Here is a 13,725-nt window from a genome sequence, read left to right as displayed (position 1 = left end):
AGCTGCATACACAAAACAAAGCAAATATTACAAGTGTAAACACGAGATTTACTCATGCCCGTTAAGTGCTTGCTTCGTGCCTACGTGTGGAGCGCTGCCACCACTAGTGGAGGGGTACAGTGGAAGTGATGCAACATTGTGTCAGGATGACACGACAGTGTAGCGCAAGTCATATGCAACCCTTACCTCCCATAATGGAGGCTCGTTACTCTTCATAAATTATTATACCTACCGTTCGTGATTTCCCTCAGTTTATTGAGGACATACAGGTCAGTAGACGGATGATTTGCTCTCTCTCTCTCTCTCTCTCTCTCTCTCTCTCTCTCTCTCTCTCTCTCTCTCTCTCTCTCCACTGCCCACCCCACACGTCAGGCCCGTCGGGTTATCAATTTTTTTCCCGTCCGCTGCTGATTGTTAATAAAAACTTGACTTTGGAAATAAGCGAGATACGGTCATATTCAATTTAGATATGTTTGCTTGAATTACACTGTACGTGTGTGTGTGTGTGTGTGTGTGTGTGTGTGTGTGTGTGTGTGTGTGACTGAGGACTGAATATATTTTTTGGCTCGGAGCTCCTAGTTAGGGGGAAGTGGGGTAAGATGAACCGCTTTTTAGATTTTTCGACCTGGGGTCTTCCCTGGTAACGTGACCCTGTCTCTGTCAGTGTTCATTTGAGTAGCTGTCATTTACCTTTAACCATAAACAAAATTGATATTCTCCTGATAAGGCTTTCACCTTTTTAAAGCCTTTAAAAAATGTGTTTAATGTATCAATAGTACATATACATCCTTTTAAAAGAATAAAAAATCCTTTTGAAAATTTAGCAAAATGCACTTATGTCCATCAACAGGCCTACGAGAGATTGAATCTTCCCAAGTCACATGGGAACACAAACTGGTTCGACTTTCGCAGACTACCAGACAAGTTTTTCGGAGCTGGTAGTGTCACCGAAATATCTTTTTTATCGAATGATGCTTCATCATCGTGGTCGATTATGAAGGCCTGTTTGCTCTCAATGGGCCTGTGTCCCGGGATTCTCTTCATGAAAACTCCCTCGATTTCATCACCGTCGATTACGTCGACTCTTGCGACATATCTTTGTGTGGTTCCCTTCATGCTATGAATGTTCACTACCACGAAACCGCCTTCCATTAACTCGTCATCCGATATATCGTCATCAGAATCTTGTGTAAGTGAATCCATGGTCTCGCATACATCGTCCTCACTATCATCATCCGAAGTGGCATTATAGATGCTGTCTGTCTTGACTTATGTCTCTTACCAAACAAATTCTTCACAATTTCTTTATTCGCCTTGGCGGCCTATTTTTCTTCTCTCTCTGCTGCTACTTCATCCCGGACTGGCGTATCAGTCAGTATTTTTGTGGCCCTTTGCTTTTCTTTCTTTCTTCTTTTTTCCATCGTCGAATGCAGCGGAGCCCCTTTTCATCACATCGAGGGGTACAGGGGCCCGGCCCGTTTTTCTGATGTACTTTCGCGGCATCTGATATCAAATAGATTACAATGAGGATTAAAAAATAATCATTCACACATGATGGTTAAGATGAACTGATGGTTCATCTGTCCCCAAACTTAAAGGTTCATCTTACCCCTCCGCGGCCATTTTGAATGAATCGTTTGTAAATATGTTAATACAAACCGTTACCATCGAAAACATGGACAGAAGAATTATCAAATACTAAACTAATCACCAGCAATTTGCAACAAAAGTAAGACTAATACATACCAGAGTAATTGACGATATCCTCGGCTTCCAATATTTTACTTTTCAATGGAAGAAACATTTTTTGCTGTAAAAACTGACAGACTCTCCACAGGAACGTCTCGCTGCTACCAGAGACACGTGGTGACTACTGGTTTGGTTGTGCAGCATTAGAGCTTGATGCAATCTGTGATCACGTGATCGCAAGAGGTGGTTCATCTTACCCTACGGTTCATCTTACCCCACTTTCCCATACTCGTATTACAGAGGTATCTGACACAGCCGCACGACGCGCGGGGGAGATAACCTACCCCCCTTTTCAAGGCCACAGCACTCTAGCTTCCTCACCCGCAGGCAGAGCTCGGGTCAAAATTAGGGCCGACATGTGCTGTTAAACCACCATTTACTTCTATAATCTTGGCTTTACCCTCGAAACAAGCAGTTTCAAGATGGCAAAGGGAAGGGTTTTCAAATAAGTTTGTCTTCAGTAATATAAGTGAAGCCATGCCATTCCCGAGGTGTTCTTTCAATTGTAGGTTCTTCCCTTTTTCATTTTATTCAGAATTTTTCCTTAAAGTGCATATGACGAACAACACATCTTTGATTTAGTTCCTCATGGGTGCAGTTGCAAAGGACGGGGATGGATGGACGAGAGTGAATGGGAAGATGGGTAAGGCAAGGAAGGGGATGAATGAAGAGAAGGGGAAGGAGTGGGTGGAAACATGGAAACATGGAAATACAGGCAACAGAAAGCCTATTGGCTCATTACGAGGTCGCCCGCTTGGGTGATTTAATCTGCTCGACCGCCACTTGGGGCTTGGTGAGCAGATGAAAGCACCTCGATGTTGAGGAGCAGATGGAAGCCCCTCGTTATTCAGTTTACTCCCGACGCAGCGAAATGACGGTCGATTCTATATTTGAAGGAGTTGATGGTATTCGCATTTACTACTTCTGAGGGAAGATTGTTCCAGTGGCGGATGACTCGGTTTGAAAAGAAACTCCTTCCAATGTCTGTGTTACATCGACTCGACCGAATGGGTAAACCGTTATTTCTAGTTCTTGAGTTGGTTTGCAGTTCAAAGAATTTGGAGTAATCGACGTTATTGAACTTTTTTAGATACTTGAAGACTTGAATCATATCCCCTCGTAGGCGTCTTTTCTCCAATGTAAAGAGATTGAGTCGCTTGAGTCGTTCCTCGTGCAGTTGAGCCCTGAAGGTTGGAATCATCTTTGTGGCGCGTCGTTGAATCCTTTCCAGTAAAGCAATGTCCTTTCTGTAATTGGGAGACCAGAACTGCACTGCATACTCGAGGTGCGGTCTTACCACGGAATTATACAAGGATAGCATCACGTCTGGTGTTTTACACTCGATTTTCCTCGCTATGAACCCGAGCATAATGTTGGCCTTGTTGTATGCTGGACATGTCGCCGAATGGCCAAGACTATTCAGGGACATGTCCCCGAATATTCGGCGAATAAATCACGACACGGCAAACGGGTCGCGGTTAGAGGTGTACACGGGGGTCTATCTATCTATCTATCTATTTATGGATTCTCTCTCTCTCTCTCTCTCTCTCTCTCTCTCTCTATATATATATATATATATATATATCTATATATATATATATATATATATATATATATATATATATTTATATATATATATATATATATATATATATATATATATATATATATATATATATATATATATATATATATATATAAAAAAGATATATATATATATATAGATATATATATATATATATATATATATATATATATATATATATATATATATATATATATATATATTTATTTATTTATTTGTTTATTTATTTATTAATATCATTATTCTGCTATTATTTAACCTTTGTTTCATTTTCAGTTATTTATATTTATTTCTTCTTTCAGTTACTGGTTTGTTTATTGATATTACGTAAACATTCATTCATTCTAAAATATTTGTAGGACAGTAAAACAAAAACAAGTCACATTTATACATTTTATTACACATACTATCATACATATTACTACACATATTACCACACATGGTATTTACTCGCCCACAATTCTGTCCTGTCAGGCCACTGCTCCCCGGGTGTTGTAGTAGTCCATGCGGTAGGCGCGGATTCCCGTGCTCTTGTATGCCACATGGTCATCAGATGATCAGCTGTCAGAAATCTTGGCACTGTCGGAGACTTGTCGCCAGTTATTCCGCGACAAAAAAAAAAACGTTAACATTTCAGATTTTGAGCTCGGCGACATGGACGCCGAATAGTCGGCGACATGTCGCCGAACTGTCCCCGAATTGTCTTGAGCATTCGCCGACATGTCGCCGAATGGTCACGAACTTACTGTAAGAATCTTGGTCATGTCGGCGAACCGGTCGCCGAATTTTTTCACGAACTGATTCGGCGTCAAGTTCGTGGCCAATATTCGGCAGTGTATTTGGGGCTTAAGGCGTCTCCTAGAAGTGATAATCAAGACTTAATCAAATGACAGAGCAGTAGCAGAAAGACGTCGCACTGCTATTGCCCATAGTATAATATCTGCTGTCAGACCTCGTTCATTCATATCACCAATTTTGCTAGGAATATCTGTGTATATTAATAGAAAACTGGAGTCACGTGAACTCATTGATCTTCACGGTAGTTTATCTTTTGCAGATAACTACAGGGAGGTTCAAAGACTATATGATGCCCTTTTACCAAAAGGAGAGCAGTTTTTTTACCTTTCTGGAGATCTAGTCAATTTTATTTTTGACAATGTAGATATAAATGTTCGCACTCTAACATGTCATGGCACGTGGCATACCATGGGTGGCATTGCATGTGTAACCCCAGCAGCAACAGATCAGGTTTCATCTCTGCTACAAAGGTCCACCAGTATCAGATCTGTAGTTCAGATGGGACAGTTCAGTCATGTGCCCATAAAGCCATACAAAAAACCTAAATCTGCAGGACTGAAGTCAGTCATGATTGACCCACCTGAACCCCCTCAACCACTCCCAGCCCTGTTGAACCTGGCTAAATATCTGGATAGTATATAGTTTGCTAGTTTTTCCCAAGCTATTCCTGCAGCAGAGTGTCCTTCCTGGAGTGGATTCATGCAGGTGGCAGTTACAGGGGACAATAATCATAAAAGCAAGATAGAAATTCTTCCATTCATCAACCAAGCTCCATCTCAGCCATCAACCATTTTTGGGAAAGTGTCTTGTGACATTTGACCAGCCACTGTATATCAAAGCTGTTAAGGTCTCCCCTGAGCTCAAGAACACAATAGTCAGGCTTGGTGGGTTTCACCTTCTGATGTCATTCATGGGATCTATTGGCTACATAATGGGCGGTAGTGGTTTGGAGAGTCTGTGGCAGACAGTCTATGCGCTATGTCTATGAATCATATGGTGACAGGGCATGCATATGCAAGAGCTCTTCGTGCCCATTTACTCACAGCAGCTGCTCTTGTGAGGATCTTACTACAGACACCAGGTTGTCTGATTGGGATGGATATCAGTCAGTTTTGCTCTGTTCAAATAATGCTCCTTGCCAGGGAGTGTGACATGAGTAGCATTATGAATGAAGAGGTAGTTCAGCAGCTGACTCACATTTTACATGATCTCATGGCAGATGCTGCTAGACAAAGTCGTACAGGCACGTTATGGATCCAGTATTTAAAGCAGGTGCAAGTAATTATGCTCTTTATCAGAGCAGAGCGCACAGAAGACTGGCATTTGCATCTTCATGCTGTGATTAAATGATCGATATTCCATGCAGCAGGCCATACTGCTTATGCTAAATCATCACGTTTGTATCTTGACTCAATGAAGAAGCTACCTGAAATCATGGGTGAAACTGAATTTCTAAATTTCCCCAAGCATGGTTACTTCACAATACGGAGAAGTGATACATTTTGGAATGGGAATTTTACAGACCAAATAATTGAGCAAGAACTCATGAGATTATTGAAGACATCTGGTGAACTGGCTCGTGGTAGGGGAATAACTGATAGCACTGTGATCAAATGGGTCTTTGTAACTCCAAAATGTGTTCCTATCTGCAATGCACTGGAAAACTTCTGTGGTGTTTATAACAGCACATCAGACCAGCATGCTGATTTACGTCCATCCAGAACAGCACGTGACAGTCAGGATTGTGAAACTTTCATTAATTGGCTTTCTACACATTCCCCGTTCTCATATCAAGGGTATGAATCTCTTGTCTGTATTTCTACTGGTTAAGTTGCTAATACTGCACCAAATGCTGATGAATCCTACACAGTGGAGAAAGCTGGAGCAGAAGCAATGACAGGACACAACTATGCTGATCAGAAAATGAAGCGAAAAGACAGGGTTTTGTCAATCAGCAGCGCTAGGTCTCAAGTTTCTATAAGAGGACAGAGTGTGGAAGTCAACGCAGCCGTTCTTTTCATGCGTGTGACATGTGTTATGAAGCATCATAATGAAATGCGGGATTTCCTTTGTTATGAATTTGGGACCCACTCTCCCTCCCTTTTTCATCATGGGATGATGCACAAAAACATCAAAAGTGTCCTTGCCATTATGCTGAAGTCAAAGGTGAATGGCCAGTTACAGATTCCCGAGAACTTACAATTCATTATTGATGGTGGCCACCTCTTACACAGTGTAACTTGGTCATGTGACGCTACATATGGAAAGGTGTGTGACACCTATGTGACACATGTTCTTAATTATTATGGAAGGGGCTCAGCAATCATATTTGATGGATATGACGGCACCATATCAACAACAGCACTAGAACAGCACAGGAGAGCAGTCCAGAATGCATCTGCAGGTATTTTATTTGAGGTGGACATGGTGCCTACCACCTCCCAAACGTCATTCCTGGCAAACAGTAAGAACAAGCAGCGGTTGATTGGTATACTCATGAAAAAATTAAGTCTAATGGTGTGAACTGTTAGCAGAGCACTGCAGATGCAGATCATATCGTTGTAGCCACATCACTGACTGCAGCAGCTGGTGACCATGAACGACCAGTTGTAGTTGTTGGGAAGGATACTGATTTGCTGGTGATGCTCACTGCCCAGGCAACTAGAGATATGAACATTTTCATGATGTTTGAACGTGATCCATCAGTTTACAGCATACATGCTATTCAACAGGCCATCAGTCCCAACCTTAAAACCAATCTCTTGTTCCTACATTATTGAAGGCAGGAACGAATGGGGAATGTTGGATGTGTTTCATCAGCCTTCATCAAGTCATGAAGAGATGGCAAGAGTTGGAGAACAATTTTTGCTAAAACTGTATGGGGCAGTTCAGTCCACCTCTCTGGATATGCTTCGGTATGTACTGTACATGAGGCAGGTTGGTAGAAAATCTGTGTACTCAAGTGGAGTCAACTTAGAGAGCCTGCCACCAACATCAGCTGCCACCAAATATCATTCATATCGGGCCTACTTAGCAGTGCAGCAGTGGTCCGGAAATGAGCTGGCACCTACTGAATGGGGATGGAAAGTACAAGATGGAAGTTTGCTTCCAGTTGCAACAGACCAACCTGTGGCACCTGATCGGGTGTTGCGAATGATCTCATGTGGCTGCATAATAGGATGTGGAAAAAATGCAGTTGTTATAGAGCTGGGCTATTTTACACTGAGATGTGTTCCTCGTGTATTGGGAGGACATGTAACAACAACCAATCCATAGATTCAGATGAGGGTTGAAACTAGAATTGTGTTGTAAATATTATGACATAAATGTACTCACATTTGGTACCTGCCAGACTGGACCAATGGTTTCTTTGTTGTATTATTTGCTTCATGATATATATGCTGTATGGATATGCCTTTCTATGTATTGTATGTTTCACAGTTTGTAGCGGTTAGCATCCTACTGAAATTGGATTTCGTTAATTTAATCTTGTGCCCTTTTTGTGAACCAGATTACTTATGGTAGTTCTGCAATTTGGCAGAATAATTTCTTGAGACAGCACATGGTTATTTTGAAAGTAATGCTTGGATTGAATTTCGAACGGTACATTTACACTCCTTGCCCACAAAAACATGGGGTTAGACCCCAAAATAATCTCTCTCTTCATAGTAACAAAGTTATTACATGTTTAGTGTCTTTCTGGTGTCTGGTCGACTCATCAGCGGTCATCTTGGATTGTGAATTTTCCACAGCCTGAATTTTAGGGGACTTTGTACCATGTTACTAGATAGATTTCCTGAAAAAATCAGCTTTCTACATTTTTTTCCCGGTTCAACACTAATGCTCCTGGGCTCTTAGAAATCTGGGCTAATTTGCATTTAGGAATACTAAGCTATTATTTTGCATTTAGGAATCAAGGCTATTATTTTGCATTTAGGAATACTAAATTATTATTTTCCATTTAGGAAAACTAGGCTATTTTTTTGCATTTAAGAATACTAAGCGATTATTTTGCATTTATAAAACTAGGTTATTATGTTGCATTTACGAATACTAAGTTATTATTTTGTATTTAAGAACACTAGGCTTATTTTGCAGTAACTTTTTTCTTAAGCGAAGTAATTCTCTCTCTCTCTCTCTCTCTCTCTCTCTCTCTCTCTCTCTCTCTCTCTCTCTCTCTCTCTCTCTTTGCATGGCTGCGCAGGGCGCGAGAGTGAGATCTACTTGATTTGTCCATTGTGGCGTAACGCTGAATGGTGCGGCCTGGCGCCTGTTGCCAAGGTCCGTCAGGCGGCACCGTTGCATGAGCCACGTTGCCAAGTGATATGGAAGGTTTACGGAGTCGTTTTCTTTCCCTCTAATCCCAAGCCATTCATAACACCACGCAGTTGTATTATGAATATATATATATATATATATATATATATATATATATATATATATATATATATATATATATATATATATATATATATATATATATATATATATATATATATATATATATATATATATATATATATATATATATATATATATATATTCCAAAAATAGATAACGTACAGACTAACAGTGAGACATAATGCCATGCGTAGGTCATCGCTAGATCTGTAAACAATGGGGGTTTCCCCGGGCTAAGCCACAGGGCTCAATTTTAAGTTAGAGTTGATGGACTATAGTAATGCCGCTCCTGCCCGCTCCCAGTTCCCACCCAGCGGCCCTGCCTCTACACAAGCTGCTGTAATTTCCAACACATCATCTTCATCTCTTGGGGTTGGACTCGTGTTGAGGCTGAGGCACTGGCAGGCAGGAGGCAGTGGACTGGAGGATATTTAAGTATGGTGACCGGACATCCCCCTGTCTGCGGCCCTGCGGCACCCACCCCGTCCCGGCGGCCACGTCCAGCACCCTGGCCTTGGCTCGCCGCTCCAGGGGTACCCAACGCAGCGCCTCCTCCAACGTGATGGCGGGGCCACGGTACCCGCCTTTCCAGATCATCTAAGGGGACGGGGAAGCAGATGATTACAGGTGCGTACCCCAGGGGCCGCATCACTTCACTCCCGGACCTCACGGAGTAGTCGCCGGTTTAACGCAAAATCATTCCAGCGATACCCCATGATTCTGCATAGGCACTTGGTACCGAAGGCATCTCTCTCTCTCTCTCTCTCTCTCTCTCTCTCTCTCTCTCTCTCTCTCTCTCTCTCTCTCTCCTCGTAGTTCTCGGACCACTCGTCGTAGCCGGCCGCCATCTCCTCCGGCGTGATCCCCGGCCTGTGGACGTTCGCGTCCACCCTCATTGCCACGTCGCCCCGACTGCCGCCCTCAGACATTATCCTGCAGCAGGGAAGAGACGGGAGAATCACAGGCAGGGCATGACTACAGTACAGTACAATTCCTTCTTCTTCTGCTTACGATTTACCCCCATAATAGGGGGACAGGGCCTTTGGCCAAAAGGCGGCCCTGTAAGGGGGAGCGGGAAAGTCAAGTCCCGGCGGGGGTAGGGACGCCCCCGCCGCCGCCACAGCCACGGGTAACAGCCGGCGAGCAGCGACGGAGGCACGGGCTCTCCGGGCAGGCGCCCAGTAGACACCCGTAGCGGTGCACGGGCGAGCAGCCGAACGGTCGACTTGATTGCCGCGGTGGGGCCCTAAGCGAGGATAACCAGGCGGGTCAACCACGCCGCCGCAGAAGGACCCCCCAGCTGCTCGCCCGAGGAGTGCTGGCGTTCCACTGTTGAACAATTCCTTTATACATCCTTTATATATTTACAAAGGTACGGTTTTCTAGCCCGCGCCGCACTCCTCGATGACTCGGCGGCTGGCTCTCCAGCTCCGCCCACCTCCATGAGCGGTATGGCCCGCCTCTCTCTCTCTCTCTCTCTCTCTCTCTCTCTCTCTCTGGAATGAAATAGACGAAGCAATTACATAGTTAGTGCAGGGACGATAGCTTGGTTTAAGAGTAGACTGGATAGCTACATGGACGAGGATGACAGGTGATAGTGAGGTGTGGGTGCAGTAAGGCTCTCCGGCTTATTGCACGGCCAGCTGAAGTTGCTCTCTCTCTCTCTCTCTCTCTCTCTCTCTCTCTCTCTCTCTGTGTGTGTGTGTGTGTGTGTGTGTGTGTGTGTGAAAGAGAGAGAGAGAGAGAGAGACTCGTGATCAGGCTGTGATGAATGAACTACACACACACACACACACACACACACACACACACACACACACACACACACACACTGCCAGGCTTCACGGTCTGACAGGGCGGCAGTTCGAGCCCGCTCAGGGCGGATTCTTTCCGTTGACTAGGAGTGGTTACTATCCCCCCTTGAGCAAAGGGGATGGGGTGTGTGGTGTGTGAGGTCCTGCCAGTACCCAGAGATCGACGATAAAGAGCACTTGCTCATGTCGGGAGGGTACCTGCTGCTGGCGATTATGAGCTCCGGGAGGGCAGCATGAGCCAATGCAAGATGGCGCCACTATAAACACTCGCCTGCGCCAGAACGGGCTGGGCCGACCATCAGGCCCCACCGGGAAGAAGCCTTGGGCAGACCATCAGGCACCACCGGGAAGAAGCCTTGGGCAGACCATCAGGCCCCACCGGGAAGAAGCCTACCGGCGCAATAGCCCGCGACGTAAAAAAAAAAAAAATAGTCGCCATGTCAACCATTTTTCTTTTAATCCGACATAAAAATAGTTGTAAGCTCTAAAATGTCTTACTTTTATGAAAATTCCATTTAAAATATGTTAAAATCCTTCAACCTATTAGGCCCGACACGTACCATTCAAGTCACTTGTCGGGACCCAGAAGACCATAACAGCACAATGAATTAATAGTGACCCCAATCAGAGGCAAATACCGGAGGGAGATATGGAGACAAGTATTGTAAATATGTTAGGAGAGGGAAGTGTCACGGGGTAAAATAAGATTAATAACAGGAGTGTGCTCACAAGGAGGTCGCTAGCCGACAAGGGTTGATTCCCGCGGCACGCCAGGAGACACAACGGTGTACACACCCTGACTAGGGAGTACTAACACGACTTACCTGCTCAAATTTCCCGTGGGGTTCTTATTTACTCTCCTTATGGGGCTGGAAGGCACATACGCACAGACAAAAGGGTTACTGATAAAGCTCGTGTACAACTATGCACAACTTTATTACACAAAGAAAACAAGACATGGACAAATCTCACATACACCCAGCTGAGCCTAGCGTTTCTCGTGCTCGCACAAGATTTATCTGCCCTGGCTACACTAACAACTAGCTACTTAACTTGGTGCAGAGGGAGAAGAGTAGAGGCTCGTTGCACAGCCTTGCTTGAGGTGGCTGCAGCTTGTCCTTCCTGCCGTGGGTCCTCTCATCAGGCGCGTGATGTCGGCGGTAGATGCGGCTTTCAGAAAGAGGCCGCCGCGGACTCGACACACCCAAACTGAGACCCGGTGTGGGCTGTATCCCGAAGTGGCGAAGCCCAGGATCCCCGCACTCCAGCAGGAGGAAAACCGCGTGGTGCCAAGAGGTAGGCGAGAGTAGAGGAACGTCGCCCCGTGACCTCACCAGACGGCGGTCAGGGGGAGAAGTCAGTCCCGAGCCGCGGCGAGTGACCTGACGGGCCCCAACTCGCCCGGCCGAGATGCAAAACGCTGCTGGCGAGGAAAAATACAACAGAGGGTGCTGACAGCACTCTGAGCAATACTGCCATAGGCAGATATCGTTACACTTCTCTGACGCGCAGCTATAACTTGCAAGTGCATGGCACCGCAATATAAACAGCGGAGCAAGCTACGTACAGACACGAAGAGGAAAGCAACAATCGCGAGCTAGCAACACAGGGCGCCCAGCCAGGCCGCGGGCGGCAACAGCCCCCATGGCGGGAAGCACAAAGGCAATAGCCCAACATCGTCACAGCAGAGGCGTACAAGCTACAGTAATGCACACACTACTGTGCACCTGCAGAGAGTGGAGTGGTGACTCCTGAAAGTGCGTAAACGCAGGTAAAACACAGCGGGCGACCCGCACGAAAATGCACGCCTTGGCATCACTACGCTCGTCGCCTAGGCAACGAACAGGTTGAGTCATCGTGACCCGCCCCGCGCCTAGGTCACGTGACGAACTAGGAAAACGCGTCAACAGCTTCCCTATAGCAAATACTATAAAAATAACTTGTCGCGAATCTAAACCGCGACAGGAAGGAAAGCAATTAGTCATATATACAAAGTCGTAAACATCTGATAAGCACTAACACTAACAAGGGAGGTTACGGAAAATACCAAGACCCACATACAGAAAACAGATACGGTACCCAGTAGGCGTGGTCAGAAAGTGTGGAAAACCATTCAAAAGACTTTAAACACGTGACCTCAGTCGTGACGACATGCTATAAGCGAATAACTGAACAGATAAGTCACTGTGGGAGCGTCATAAGAGTGAATCACGAATAGCAGGAGAAGTAAACAATACAACATAATGAGCGAGCCAATGTTTGTTGACAGGAAGTATTGGCTACTGGTTATATAGAAAATTAAAGCGTGTCAAGAATGTAGTTCCGAGTCAAGCAAAGAAAAAATGTGACCTAGAAATCAGTAGTAAGACCAGACCGAGCTTGGTTCTCGCCTCAAGCAGACCTGCTACTCACTCAGCTGAGAATGGCTGTTGTGATCTTAATCGTGAGTAGAAATTCGAGAATCTAAGGGAAACCGACTGTATTGTCCTGGAGATTATAATGTGAGGAGATGTGTAGTAGGATTGTGAGTGGGACAGGATTGTGATCATTTTATTGCTATGTAAAGCAAAGGTAGAAACCGCTGGGTGTGGTATAATTTGGTGCTTCCGTGAAATTGTTGTAGATTATACTATAGGAATGTGTTATTAGGATTTGAGGAGAGTACTTAATTACTGTGATGTAACCAGAGGGAAACAAACCACTGCTTGTGGAATGACGAGTGTTATTATTATTGGCAACAACTGAGCACATATTGTAGTATTATGTTCAAGACATGTCGTTTGTCATATGTTGCATCCATTGCTGAATAAGCCAGTGTTATGATCGTCTGAGCATATAATATTGCGTAAGGCAATTACTTTCATTTAATTTTAAATAAATGTATATTTTCGTTTTCCCTTGTTTATCCCCGAACACCAGTCTCCAATAACAACTTCAACCAGATCACTCTCCCAGGGATACGAGACGGTGAGATCATTTATGGAGTTATTAATGAGTGATGAAAGAGTTTTTAATACAAGCTGATGCAAATAAAAAAATTAAAAAAACAAGCTGATGCAAATAAAAAAAAAAGTAAGAATTAAATACAAGAAAAGAAGGATCCACAAACTTTGCCGCCCGCGTTCGTTACCCTTAAAAAGGAGGGTCTTGAAATTATGATATAATAAATACGACCCTCCAAACTTGCTGATTCATTCAGTCATCTGTAGTTACCTAGTAATCTTTCAATGACATTTTGTACCAATCTTACTTCTCTTCTATAAATACTATCCGTTAAAATTACTAATACCTATGTAATTAATCAAGCACTCGATAACATCTGTAATCGTCATTCAGGTGTGTCGAGACTTCTGAATAATGTACGTACGTCATTAGGCT

The sequence above is a fragment of the Eriocheir sinensis genome, chromosome 23 (assembly GCF_024679095.1).
Source record: "Eriocheir sinensis breed Jianghai 21 chromosome 23, ASM2467909v1, whole genome shotgun sequence".
NCBI lineage: Eukaryota > Metazoa > Arthropoda > Malacostraca > Decapoda > Varunidae > Eriocheir > Eriocheir sinensis.
The sequence above is the reverse complement of the archived record's forward strand: the minus strand, read 5'-3'. Positions refer to the sequence as shown.